The following is a 12516-nucleotide window of genomic DNA, read 5'->3' as shown; positions in this document are numbered from 1 at the left end:
TAACCCAGTCGTTTTTGAGCAAGGTGTTTTTCAGTTTCCAAGTGTTTGATTTCTATCCCCTGCTTTTTCTGTTATTGATTTCTACTTTAATGGCCTTATGGTCAGAAAAGATGCGTTGTAATATTTCAATGTTTCGGATTCTGCTAAGACTTGCTTTATAATCTAATATGTTGTCTATTCTAGAGAATGTTCCATGTGCATTGGAAAAGAAAGTATACTTGTCTGCTGTTTGGTGGAGTGTTCTGTATATGTCTATGAGGTCAAGTTGGTTGATTGTGGCATTTAGATCTTCCGTGTCTTTATTGAGCTTCTTTCTGGAAGTTCTGGCCTTCACCAAAAGTGGTGTGTTGAAGTCTCCCAATATCATTGTGGAGCTGTCTAACTCTCTTTTCAATGCTGTTAGAGTTTGTTTTATGTATTTTAGAGCCCTGTCATTGGGTGCATAAATATTTAATATGGTTATATCCTCATGGTATATTGTCCCTTTAGTCATTATATAGTGTCTTTTCTTGTCCTTTGTGGTAGATTTAACGTTAAAGTCTATTTTGCCAGAAATTAATATTACTACTCCAGCTCTGTTTTGATTGTTGTTTGCTTGATATATTTTTTCCATCCTTTCAGTTTTAGTTTGTTGGTGTCTTTGAGTCTAACGTGTGTCTCTTGTAGGCAGCATTTAGACAGATTGTTTTTTTTTTTATCCTTTTGACACTGTCTATTGGTGCATTTAGTCCATTTACATTCAGTATAATTATGGATAGTATGAGTTTAGTGCTGTCATTTTGATGTCTTTTTTTGTGTGTTATTGAAGATTTCTTTTTTCCACCTAATTTTTTGTGCTGAGTAGTTTTCCTTTGTAAATTGCATGTTCCTCTTTTTCATTGTTGTTGATTTTGTTTTTGCTGAGTCTTTGTGTTTTTCTTGTATTTTATTTTAATGTTTAGGATTGTTAGCCTCCTTTGTGGTTACCTTAATATTTACCACTATTTTTTAAGTTTAAACCAAACTTTTATCTCTTTACATCACCTTGACTTCCTCTCCATATGAAAGATCTGTGACTACATTTTTCAGTCCCTCTTTATTGATTTCATGTTTTCATCTTTTACATAATGACATAGTTGTTTCCCTGTTTTGAGCATTTTTTTAAATCTTGTTTGTGTGTGTGTGTGTGTGATTTCCCTATCTGGGTTGATATTTGATTGCTCTTTGCTGTGTTCTAGTCTTGGGTTGTTATCTGCTGTTATTGATTTTCTAACCAGAGAACTCCCTTCAGTATTTCTTGTAGTTTTGGTTTGGTTTTTGCAAATTCCCTAAACTTCTGTTTGTCTGGAAATGTCCTAATTTCACCTTCATATTTGAGAGGCAGTTTTGCTGGATATGTGATTCCTGGCTGGTAATTTTTTTCCTTCAGTGCTTTATATATGTCATCTCATTGCCTTCTTGCCTGAATGGTTTCTGCTGAGTAGTCCAACCTTATTCTTATTGACTCCCCTTTGTAGGTGACTTTTTGTTTATCCCTAACTGCTCTTAAAATTCTCTCTTTATCTTTGGTTTTGGCACGTTTGATTAAAATATATCTTGGTGACTTTCTTTTGGAAACTACCTTATGTGGGGTTCAGTGAGAATCTTGGATAAATATCTTCTCATCTTTCACGATATCAGTGAAGTTTTCTGCCAATAAATGTTCAACAATTCTCTCTGTTTTTTCTGTTCTCTTTCCCTGTTCTGGTTCTCCAGTCACTCCTAGGTTATTTCTCTTGATAGAGTCCCACATGATTCTTAGAGTTTCTTCATTTTTTTTTAATTCTTTTATGTGATTTTCTTTCGAATATATTGGTGCCAAGTTTTTTATCTTCTATCTCACTAATTCAGACTTCCATATCCTCAATTCTGCTCCTCTGACTTTCTATTGAGTTGCTAATTCTGAAATTTTATTGTTAATCTTCTGAATTTCTGATTGCTGTCTCTATGGATTCTTGCAGCCAATTAAACTTGTCATTGTGTTCTTGAATGATCTTAATTTCCTCGGCTGCTTTATCTGTGTGTTCTTTGGCTTGTTCTGCATTTTGCCTGATCTCCTTCCTGTTAGCTTGAAGAGTTCTGTATATTAATCTTTTGTATTCTACCCGTGCTAATTCTAGGAATATGACTTCATCTGGGAGATTCCTTGATTCTTTGTTTTGGGAGCTTATTGAAGTGATCATGATCTGCTTCTTTATGTGATTTCATATTGACTGTTGTCTCCCAGCCATCTAGAAGTTATTGTGTTAGTTCATTTTTATGTTTGTTTACTGTGTCCTAACTCCTTGCTTTGTTTTGTTTTGATATGCCCAAATAGGCTGCTTGAGTGAGCTAGCTTGATTATTTGCACCTTTGAAGCTCTAAAGTCCTGTCACCAGATGGCTAGAGCTGTTAACAGTTACATGAGCCTGGGAATCCATTCACTTTTCTTGTATGGATTCAGCTCAGGTGTCCAAGTGTATGGTACAGGCTCTCTCCTACAGTCTTAGAGGAGCAGGGCTGATTGGTGTAGGCACAGGTATCTGGTTGCAGCAGGGGGTCATACTCTGAGAAAGGCAGGGGGCCGAAAACTGTCCCCTGAATGTGAGGAAATTACGTCCCTGTTCCCTACAGCACACAGGTGGGTGGCTTCTGCAGCCAGACCATGGGCACCCAATCCTTTTTGTTGTAAGGACTGTAAGGCACCACTTATCCTCGGACCACTGTCACTGGTGGCTAGGTGGCATGGGTGGAGCCATCAGTTCTCAGGCCACTGATGTGGATAGGTGAGGACCCTGCGTAATATGCACACTGGTGTCAAATGTCAAAAATCCACCCCTCCACTTCACAACTGAAATAGTTGAAGTCAGATCTCAGGCACATATTCCATTGCAGTCTGCCAACAATGGGCTAAGCTGCTGAAATGGGCCCACCTAGGTCCATGCAGGGGTGAAAGGCATTCAAAATCTGTGTACCATTTGTGCCTGTATAGAACAAGCTTCTACCCTGAGTTCCCAGTTTAGGACTCTGACAGATTATTTTTTCTCCATTTGTTAATTTGTTCCTTCTCCAAGGCTGGGAGAATGGCTCAGGGCACGCAACAGGACCTATCTCAGGTACAGGGAAAATGACAACCACTGAAGCCAGCTTGGGGGCCTGGGGCAGAGGGAGAAGGGATCAGATAAATGGGAAGGTGTTCTTTCACAAGGGGTGCTATTTGATCCATGGGCTAAATTAGACACAAGCACTTTCCTTTTGCCGAAAGCGCTGTTCTTCGCTGATCTGGAGATGTGAGTAGACTCTGTGGCTAAGGAAACCATGTCCTGAACGCTACCACCAGCCCCGCCGGTGTTGCACCAGGGGATCGTGCGTGAGGGGCACCAAGTCAGGTCCAGCAACTCATGGCTGCTTCTGAACCATCTCTCTCTTCCCCTGCTGCTCAGTCTGATTTCCTAACTTTGCCTTTGATGTTCAGGGCTCCTAGCTTGTTATATATATAACCAATTCATTTGCTTTTTGGTCTTTGTTGTAAAAGGGATCACTGGAAGTGTCTGACTACTTAACCGTCTTGGCCCTGCCTCTCCAGGCCTTTCTTCTGAGGCAATTCTGGGTGAATTTGAGCCTCCAGTTTTTCAGTTAGCAGCTGAGCAAATTAACTGTTTGCACCACCCAGGGACTCTCTTTGACCCCACCAGCACCTACTAAATCAAAATTACCAGAGAATGGAGACCTGGAATCTCTCTTTTGACAAAGTTCTCCAGATGGTTCAGATGATCAGGCAGGTTGGGAACCACTCCTCCAGAGCAGTGCTGTCCAAAAGAAATATAATGTGAGCCATATGTGTGATGATATATTTTCTAATAGCTACATTAAAAGAAAGGTAAAGGAAAATAAGTAAAACTAACAATGTATTTTACTCTAGTCCAGTATATCCAAAACATTGTCATTTCAACATGGGATATATATATATATATATATGTTGTTGGGAGGGATCAGTCCCTGGAGAAGGACATCATGCTTGGCAGAGTACAGGGCCAGCGGAAGAGAGGAAGACCCTCAACAAGGTGGATTGACACAGTGACTGCAACAATGAGCTCAAGCAAAACAATTGTACGGATGGCACAGGACAAGGCAGTGTTTCATTCTGTTGTGCATAGGGTCATTATGAGTCAGAACTGACTCAATGGCACCTAACAACAACAACTATATATGTATATATATATATATATAACTTAGCTGTTTTACATTCTTCTTTTTTTAATACAGTCTTCAGAATCCCATGTGTATTTGACACTCACAGCTCCAGACCCCACTGCCAACTTGCCAAAGACAGAACTGTGTGCGTGTCCAACTATGCATCCTCAACACCTCATGTGAGGCCTGACATGGAGGACATGCTGTTCTGACTTCTGGTCTGGGACTCTGCATTCCAAGCAATGGAAACAAAATGAGCAAAAGCAAGGAGGCATAAAGCAGTGTGATGGGGTAGCTGGCACAGCAAGGGAAAAGCAAGCAGAGCAGGAAATGAGGCCAGGGAGTGAGGCAGGTCCAGATTGCAGAAGGGGAAGGCCTTGCAGGCCTTTAAGGAACTTGGGTCTCCTCAACTGTGGTCAATACCTCCTTATGGCTCTTCCCATGCCCTCTGGCTGCCTAGATAGTTTTCTGTTTCATGGACCACTGCTACGCTTTAAAAGTTAGTGAGAAAGACTTAAAATTTACTCAGTGTTTTTTTTTTTTTTTTTTAATTCTGGGAGATCAGAGCTCCAGGGCTTCCTGGACATGGTATTTGGTTTATTGGTTTATCGAGACACTGCCTCAGGGAAGGACGACCAAGGGGGCTTTTGTTGTTGTTGTTGGAAACCAGAGCAGTAATTGTGGAAGACTTTGTGGCATTGAGAATCTGGCGTGCATATGCTTTTTCAGTTTAATTTCAATTTCAGATTTTGTCAGGGTTCTTAAAAGCCTCACTGTGGGTGCATTAGATACATTTTAAAACAGTAATAAAACTGATCCCAATTAGCCCATCTGTTAAAATCCTTCACAGAAATCTGTCCTGCTTTCTTGGTGCTAGCAGACTGACAGAGTTTGTTATGGATTGGTTCAAGTATTTGTCAATGATGTACCATCAAGTTCAGAGACCAACTGTTCCAATCTAGGGTCTCTGTGAAGTATTTTCTGATATACTGAGACATGAAACAATTAATTGCAGTGCTGGAACATAATAGGAGAGATTGAAGTAAGGCCAGGCTATGGGTTGGAGCAGTTTGCAAAGGGAAGTCCATTCTAGAAGGCAGACCATGGAGTTAAAGAAGCATCTACTGAACTATGGCTTTCCAGGCTATCCTGTGTAAAGCTCTAAGCTTTTTCAGAAGTGTCTAAGTGAGAACCTGGGGACATTGGTGTTTCAGGGGTAGAATACTCCCTCCCCTTCCATGCTGGTGACCCAGATTTGATTCCCAGCCAGTGCACCTCCTGCACAACCACCACCCAACTGTCAGTAGGGGCTCCCCGCATTGCTATGATGCTGAACAGATTTCATCAGAGCTTCCAGGCTAAGACTGACTAGAAAGAATGGCCTGGTGATGTATTCTTGAAATCATCTAGTGGAGACCCTGTGGATCAAAACAGTCTGATCTTTAACTGACCAGGGGGATGGTACAGGATCAGGCAGCATTTGGTTCCATTGTGCATGGGGTCACCATGCATCGGGGCCAACACTATGACAACTAATAACAACAACAACTACATCTCAGTGGGAAAGGGAGAAAACTTGGGTCCTCTCACTCCTAAGCTAAGCAGAGCAGACTCATTTTCATAAGTCTTTATCTTTGGGGCTTTATTGCCAGATTGAATTTAAAATAAAAAAGTGTTCCACTGTACCCCCAAAAAGCTGTTAGAAAGCACTTATATAAACATCAAGTAGCATAATGCTAAGCATTGTCAACAATGTCCAACAATATATTAGTAGAATGCCGTTAAGACAAGAAAAAAAAATACAGCCCATAAATAATAAACTAGGTTGGTGGCACCAGGGATCTATATCATTCATGAATTCATTATTAATTAATTAATTCATTTCATACTTCTTTCCCAAATTTTATTTATGTTGTTGTTGTTGAGCATATACACAGTAAAACATAAACCAATTCAAACAGTTTCTATATGTACAATTAAGTGACACTGGCTCTATTCTTTGAGTTGTGCAACCATTCTCACCCTCCTTTTCTGAGTTGTTTCTCCCTCCTTAACATAAACTTCCTGTCTCCCAAGGTACCTATCTAACCTATCAAGTTGCTGTTGTCAGTTTGATCCCATGTAGACAGTTCTTAAATGAGCGTAATGCTCAAGGAAGATATTTTTTACTTGTTAAGCTAAACTATTGTTTGACTTTAAGATGACTTCAGGGAAGATTTTTGGTTTAAGGTTTCTCAGGGCAATAGTTTCAGGGGTTCATCTACCTTTCATGGTTCTAGGAAGTCTAGAGTCCATTAGAATTTTAAATTCTGTTCTATATTTTCCCCCTTTTGATTAGAATTTTTCTATGGAATCTTTGATCAAAATGTTTAGTAATCATAACCAGGCACCATCCAGTTCTTCTGGTCTCATGGCCAAGGAGGCAGTTGTTCATGGAGGCAATTAGCCACACACTCCATATCCTCCTCCTAGTCCTGACTCTCCTCTCTCTGTTGCTCCAGGTGGACAGAAATCAATTGTTATGCCTTGGATGGCCATTTGCAAGGTTTTAAGACCCCAGGCACTACACAACGAACCAGAAGGTAGAACAGAAGCACTAAACAGTTTATTAGGCCAATTAACTGGAATGTCCCATGAAACCATGACCCTAAACCTCCAAACCAAGGAACCAAATCCCATGAGGTGTATGGTTGTACATAAGCAGCCCCAGAAGCTTTTTTTTTTTTTTGGTCACTGTTATAAATATATCTGTCTTAAACTGGGTTCTCTAGAGAAACAAAATGAATAAAGCTTATAAATATGTATATAGAGAGAGATATCAAGGAAATGGCTCACACAGCTACAGAGGCTGCAATGTCCCCAGTTCATAGGTCAGGAAAGCGGCAGACTGGAGAACCGGGCTGTTTCTCATAGGCTGTGAAGATTGACAAATCCCAAAATTGGCAGCCAACACCACAGGTAAGCTGCTAGCTCAAGTCCCAAGAACTGGAGGTCAGACGAACAGAAGCCAGCTGCAGGATTCAGAATGAGCAAAAGTCTGGGCAAGGAGAGAAGGAAGAGCATGGTGCCAGAGGGTGGACAGATGAAGGCTGAGGGGGGACAGTAAGCTGCTAAGGCCCTGCCCCCAAGAGCACCAACTCACAGCAGATCCCATCATGGGGGTGATCACATATCAGATCTCAACAGGGATATGATCACAGCAGTATACAACTGACAAAATACTGAGAATCATGTTCCAGCCAAGTTGACGCACTGTCTTAACCGTCAGCAGTATCTATCACACAACCTTTGCCAATTCAACTTTTTACAGATGTACAACTTATTGACAGCAATTACAATGATCAGCTATGTAACCCTACCCTTAATCAATGGTGAATTTTCCATCACTGTTAACTCCCCTTTTCTCTCTCCTTCCCACCCCTGGTAACCACTAATAAGCTTTGGTCTCTATACATATGCCTTTTCTTGTCTCTTTATATGTAAGTGAGGTCATATAATATTTGTCCTTTTGTGACTGGCTGATTTCACTCAACATAACATCTTCAAGCTCTGTCCATACTGTAGCATGTATCAAGACTTCATTTCTCCTGCTGGCTGTGTACTATTCTATTGTATGTATGTACCACATTTTATTTATCCATTCATGTGTTGATGGGTATTTATGTTGTTTCCACTTTTTGGCTATTGAGAATAGTGCTGCAATGAACATTGGCATACAAGGCTCTTTTTGAGTCTCTGCCTTCAAATCTTTTGTAGTGGAATTGCTGGGTTATGTGGTAGTTCTATTTTTAGTTTTTTGAGGAACCACCACACTGTTTTCCACAACAGCTGTACCATTTCACATTCCCACTGGCAATGGATAAGCATTCCAATTTCTTGACATCCTTGCCAACATTTATTATTTTCTGTTTTTATTATCTTAGCTATACTAGTGGGAGTGAAATTGTATCTCATTGTGATTTTGATTTGCATCTCTTTGATGGCTAATGATGCCAAACATCTTTTCATGTGTTTGGTGTTCATTTGAATGTCCTCTTTGGTGAAACGTCTATTCAAGTCCTTTGCCCATTTTACGACTGGGTTATTTGTCTTTTTGTTGTCAAGTTCTTGAAATTTTATAAATATATTTGGTTATTAGATTCTTGTCAGATACATGGTTTCTGAAGATATTCTCCCAGTCGATAACTAGTCTTTTTTACTTTTTGGGTATTTTGTTGAACAAAAGCTTTTAATTTTTAGAGGTCCCATTTATTTATTTTGTCTTTTGCTGTTTGTGGTTTTGTTCTTAATTAGATTATCTATTGTTTAAACGTAGACCTGACAGCATTGCCCCTGATTATTCTTCTAAGAATTTTATGGTTTTAGTTTGCACATTTAGGTCCCTAATCCATTTTGAATTTGTTTTTGTGTATGGTGTGAGACATGGATCCTGTGTCACTTTTCTGCATGTGGAAATCCAATTTTCCCAGCACTGTTTATTGAAGAGACTCTTCTTTCTCCATTGAATGGACTTAGCACCTTTGTCAAAAATCAATTGACCATAGATGTGTGGGTTTATCTCTATGTCTCTATTGTTATAGCAGTACCAGACTGTTTTGGTTACTGTAACTGTATGTTATGTTTTAAAATCAGGACATATGAGTCCTCTTACTTTGTTCTCTAGTTTTTCTATTTCTGTAAAGAAGGCTGTTGGAATTTCACAATTTGTATGTGTGTGTTTTGTACCTGTGTGACCTAGATACTATGCTAGATACTGGGACTATAACTGTGATTAAAGCGTGTGGTCACTGCCGTCAGTTATTTCTGTTGTAGGGGAGGTTGACAATAAACACAGCTGCAAATAAATATATACAATTATAATAGCTTGAAGTTAGGAAATTAATGTAGTAACAGAAGTAATGAGGGAGGAGTGCTACTTTAGAAAGGGTGATCAGGAAAGAATTTGCTCAGGTGATACCCTTCAGCTGAAACTTGAAGGATATAAAAGAGCCAGTCATACAGAGAGCTTGGAGAACAGCTTTGCAGGCAGAGAACACAGCCCATCCAAATACCTATGGCAGAGCCTTGGATGATTGTGAAAAATGACAAGACTGTATAGTACCTCAGAGGGAGTTTATATGAGTTTGGAGCACCAGGAGGAGCCATACCATGCAAAGCCTTCCAGACCAAGGTATTTTCTAAATACAATGAGAAGCCATTGAGAAGTTTTGGGAAAGGAGTAATATTATCTTATTTGCATTTTTCAAAGGCTAACATATGTCAGCCGATGGCATTAGTAGGACAGCAAAGGCAAGCAGCGCCAATTCCTAAAGATTGGTAAGCAAGTTGCCTATCCAGAGACTCTGGAAATAATGAACACAATGAGATTTCTGTTCTTAGAACTGTTGTCCAAGGCAAGGCAGAAGGAGAAGTCCCCACTACCTGAAATTGAGCCCAGGGTGAGATTTCTATTAGAGCAAGAGGGGCTTGATGCCTGCAGTCGACTATAATTGAAGCCACATCAGGCCCCCACCTCAGGGCCAAATTGGTCCTGTACCCTAGAGTAGGGTTGAGTGGACAGGTCAGGAGGACGCTGGCCCAGCTTTTGGAATGGAGAGCTGCAGCATGTTTTAATCCAACTTGGGAGTGACTCCATGCTGGCAGCCAATACAGACTCACATCAAATCCACTTTCCCCACAAATTGCATCCATATTTTTGCAATTTTGTGTGTATCGATATTCTCCGAGGGCCCTCTTGTTGAGTTATCTAACTGCCACGATTGCAAAGGGCAGCAAGTAATTTTCAGTGCAGACCCACTTCTTCTGAGAAACTCCAATCCAGGCCAGTCCTATAATTTCATTTGAGAGCCCTCCTGGATGATTATATTATCCAAATCCACGCATTATTACAGGTTGAATGGTTCAACCATGAGGACTGATAGAGCATTAGATCTTCTTCTCCATCTCAAAGTATGTATCAAGTGGGAGTAAAGTAACAAAGGAGAGAGACCCAGGAGAAAAGGAAATAGTGACCAAGGCAACCTTTATTTATATCTTTACTTTGAAACAAAGGTGGGTTGGCCAGCCTCCTCAATATTTACGATAGAATTGTTGTTGTTGTTAGTGAATGGAGCTGGTTTGTCCTCATAAGTGATCCTATGTACAACAGAATGAAATGCTGCCCAATCCTGCGCGGTCCGCATAATTCTTGCTGTGTTTGAGCACATTGTTGCAGCCACTGTGTCAATCCAACTCTTTGAGGGTCTTCCTCTTTTTCACTGACCCTCTGCTGTACCAAGCATGATGTCCTTCTCCAGGAACTGGTGCCTCCTGATAACATGTCCAAAGTACATGAGACAAAGTCTCGCTATCCTTGCTTCTAAGGAATATTCTGGCTATACTTCTGCCAAGACAGATTTGTTTGTTCTTCTGGCAATCCATGGTATATTCAATATTCTTTGCCAACGCCATAATTCAAAGGCATCAATTCTTGTTCAGTTTTCCTTATTCATTGTCCAACTTTCACATGCATATGAGGCAACTGAAAATATCATGGCTTGGGTCAAGCACATCTTAGTCCTCAAAGTGACATCTTGGCTTTTTAGCACTTTGAAGAGGTCTTTTGCAGCAGATTTGCCCAATGTAATATGTCACTTGATTTCTTGACAGCTGCTTCCATGGGTATTGACTGTGGATGCAAATAAAATGAAATCCTTTACAACTTCAATCTTTTCTCCGTTTATCATGATGTTGCTTATTGGTCCCGTTGTTAGGATTTTTGTTTTCTTTATGTTGGGAAACCCTGGTGGTGTAGTGGTTAAGTGCTATGGCTGCTAACTAAAGGGCTGGCAGTTCGAATCCACCGGGCACTCCTTGTAAACTCTATGGGGCAGTTCTACTCTGTCCTATAGGGTCACTATGATATGGAATCAACTCAACGGCACAGGGTTTGGTTTTATGCTGGGGTGTAATCCATACTGAAACCTGTGGTCTTTGACCTTCATCAGTAAGTACTTCAAGTCCTCTTCACTTTCAGCAAGCAAGGTTGTGTCATCTGCATGTTACAAGTTGTTAATGAGTCTTCCTCTAATCCTGATGCCCTGTTCTTCTTCATATAGTCCAGCTTCTTGGATTGTTTGTTTAGCACACAAATTGAATAAGTATAGTGAAAGGAATCAACCCTGATGCACACCTTTCCTGATATTAAACCACGCAGTATCCTCTTGTTCTGTTTGAACAACTACCTCTTGGCCTCTATACAGGTTCTGCATGAGCACAATTAAGTGTTCTGGAATTCCCATTCTTCGAAGTGTTATTCATAATTTGTTATGGTCCACACGATCGAATGCCTTTGCATAGTCAATGATGGAATAAATAGAAAACCTCTTTCTGATAGAGATTACAAACCTAGATAGAAGCAAGTTAGTGTAGAGATCCATTCATTCAAAAAATTACCTGTGGTAATGAAAGCAAGGTGGCCCACTACTGCTAAAAGTAGTCAGAAATATGGAAAGGGTAGTGTGGTTTGGAGTTAAGGTATCAACATAAACTCTGGACTTTTTGAAAGATAAATAGGAAGGTAGATTTCCTAACTCTGACAAGACCTAGAAGCTATAAGCACATTTAGCATTCAGATCTTGGTTTCTAAATAACATTCTCTAATAATAATAATTTTAAAAGAGCTGATTTCAGGGCTGAGGCAAAAAAAAAATTTTAAATGATCCTGAAATACCTGTTGAACCAGAAAGGAAAAGGGTACTAAAAGGATGATACAGACAAATTAGAAGGGCCCAGGATTAGTTTGAAGGGACTGTCAATAGCCAAATCTAGAGAAATTTGAGCATCAAAATAAGTAATGGTAGTAGCATATTATAACCCACTGAATAAAATAAGATCCTCAAGTCCATATAGATAAATGAATAGAATAAATGGAGAAGGTAGAGCACTTCCACACAGAAAAATGGTAATACAGAAGTGATGTAGTTAGAAATTCATCAGTGGGTGTTAAAACTAGTAGACAAAAATTCAGTGAGAAAATATCTATCAATTGCAAAGGGGAAAAAAAAGTTATATTATAAGAAAGAAACCTAGTTGCACTGCTTTAACTAGGTGATCAAAGTTGACATCACCAGTAGTGGGATTAATCAACATCACAGGCCTCTCAGTGTAATACACTGGGAAGGATATAGCACCATTTCTGTGGTATTACTGACAAAAAAAAAAAAAAGCATAACTTGACTCTAATAATCAAGATACCTCAGCAAACTCAAGATGAGAGACCAGTTAACTGGCCTATATGTTTTAAAAATATCAGAATTGAGAACGATAAAGACTGAGGAACTACCC

The sequence above is a fragment of the Elephas maximus genome, chromosome 3 (assembly GCF_024166365.1).
Source record: "Elephas maximus indicus isolate mEleMax1 chromosome 3, mEleMax1 primary haplotype, whole genome shotgun sequence".
In the NCBI taxonomy this organism is placed as follows: domain Eukaryota; kingdom Metazoa; phylum Chordata; class Mammalia; order Proboscidea; family Elephantidae; genus Elephas; species Elephas maximus.
This window is presented reverse-complemented; position numbering follows the sequence as displayed.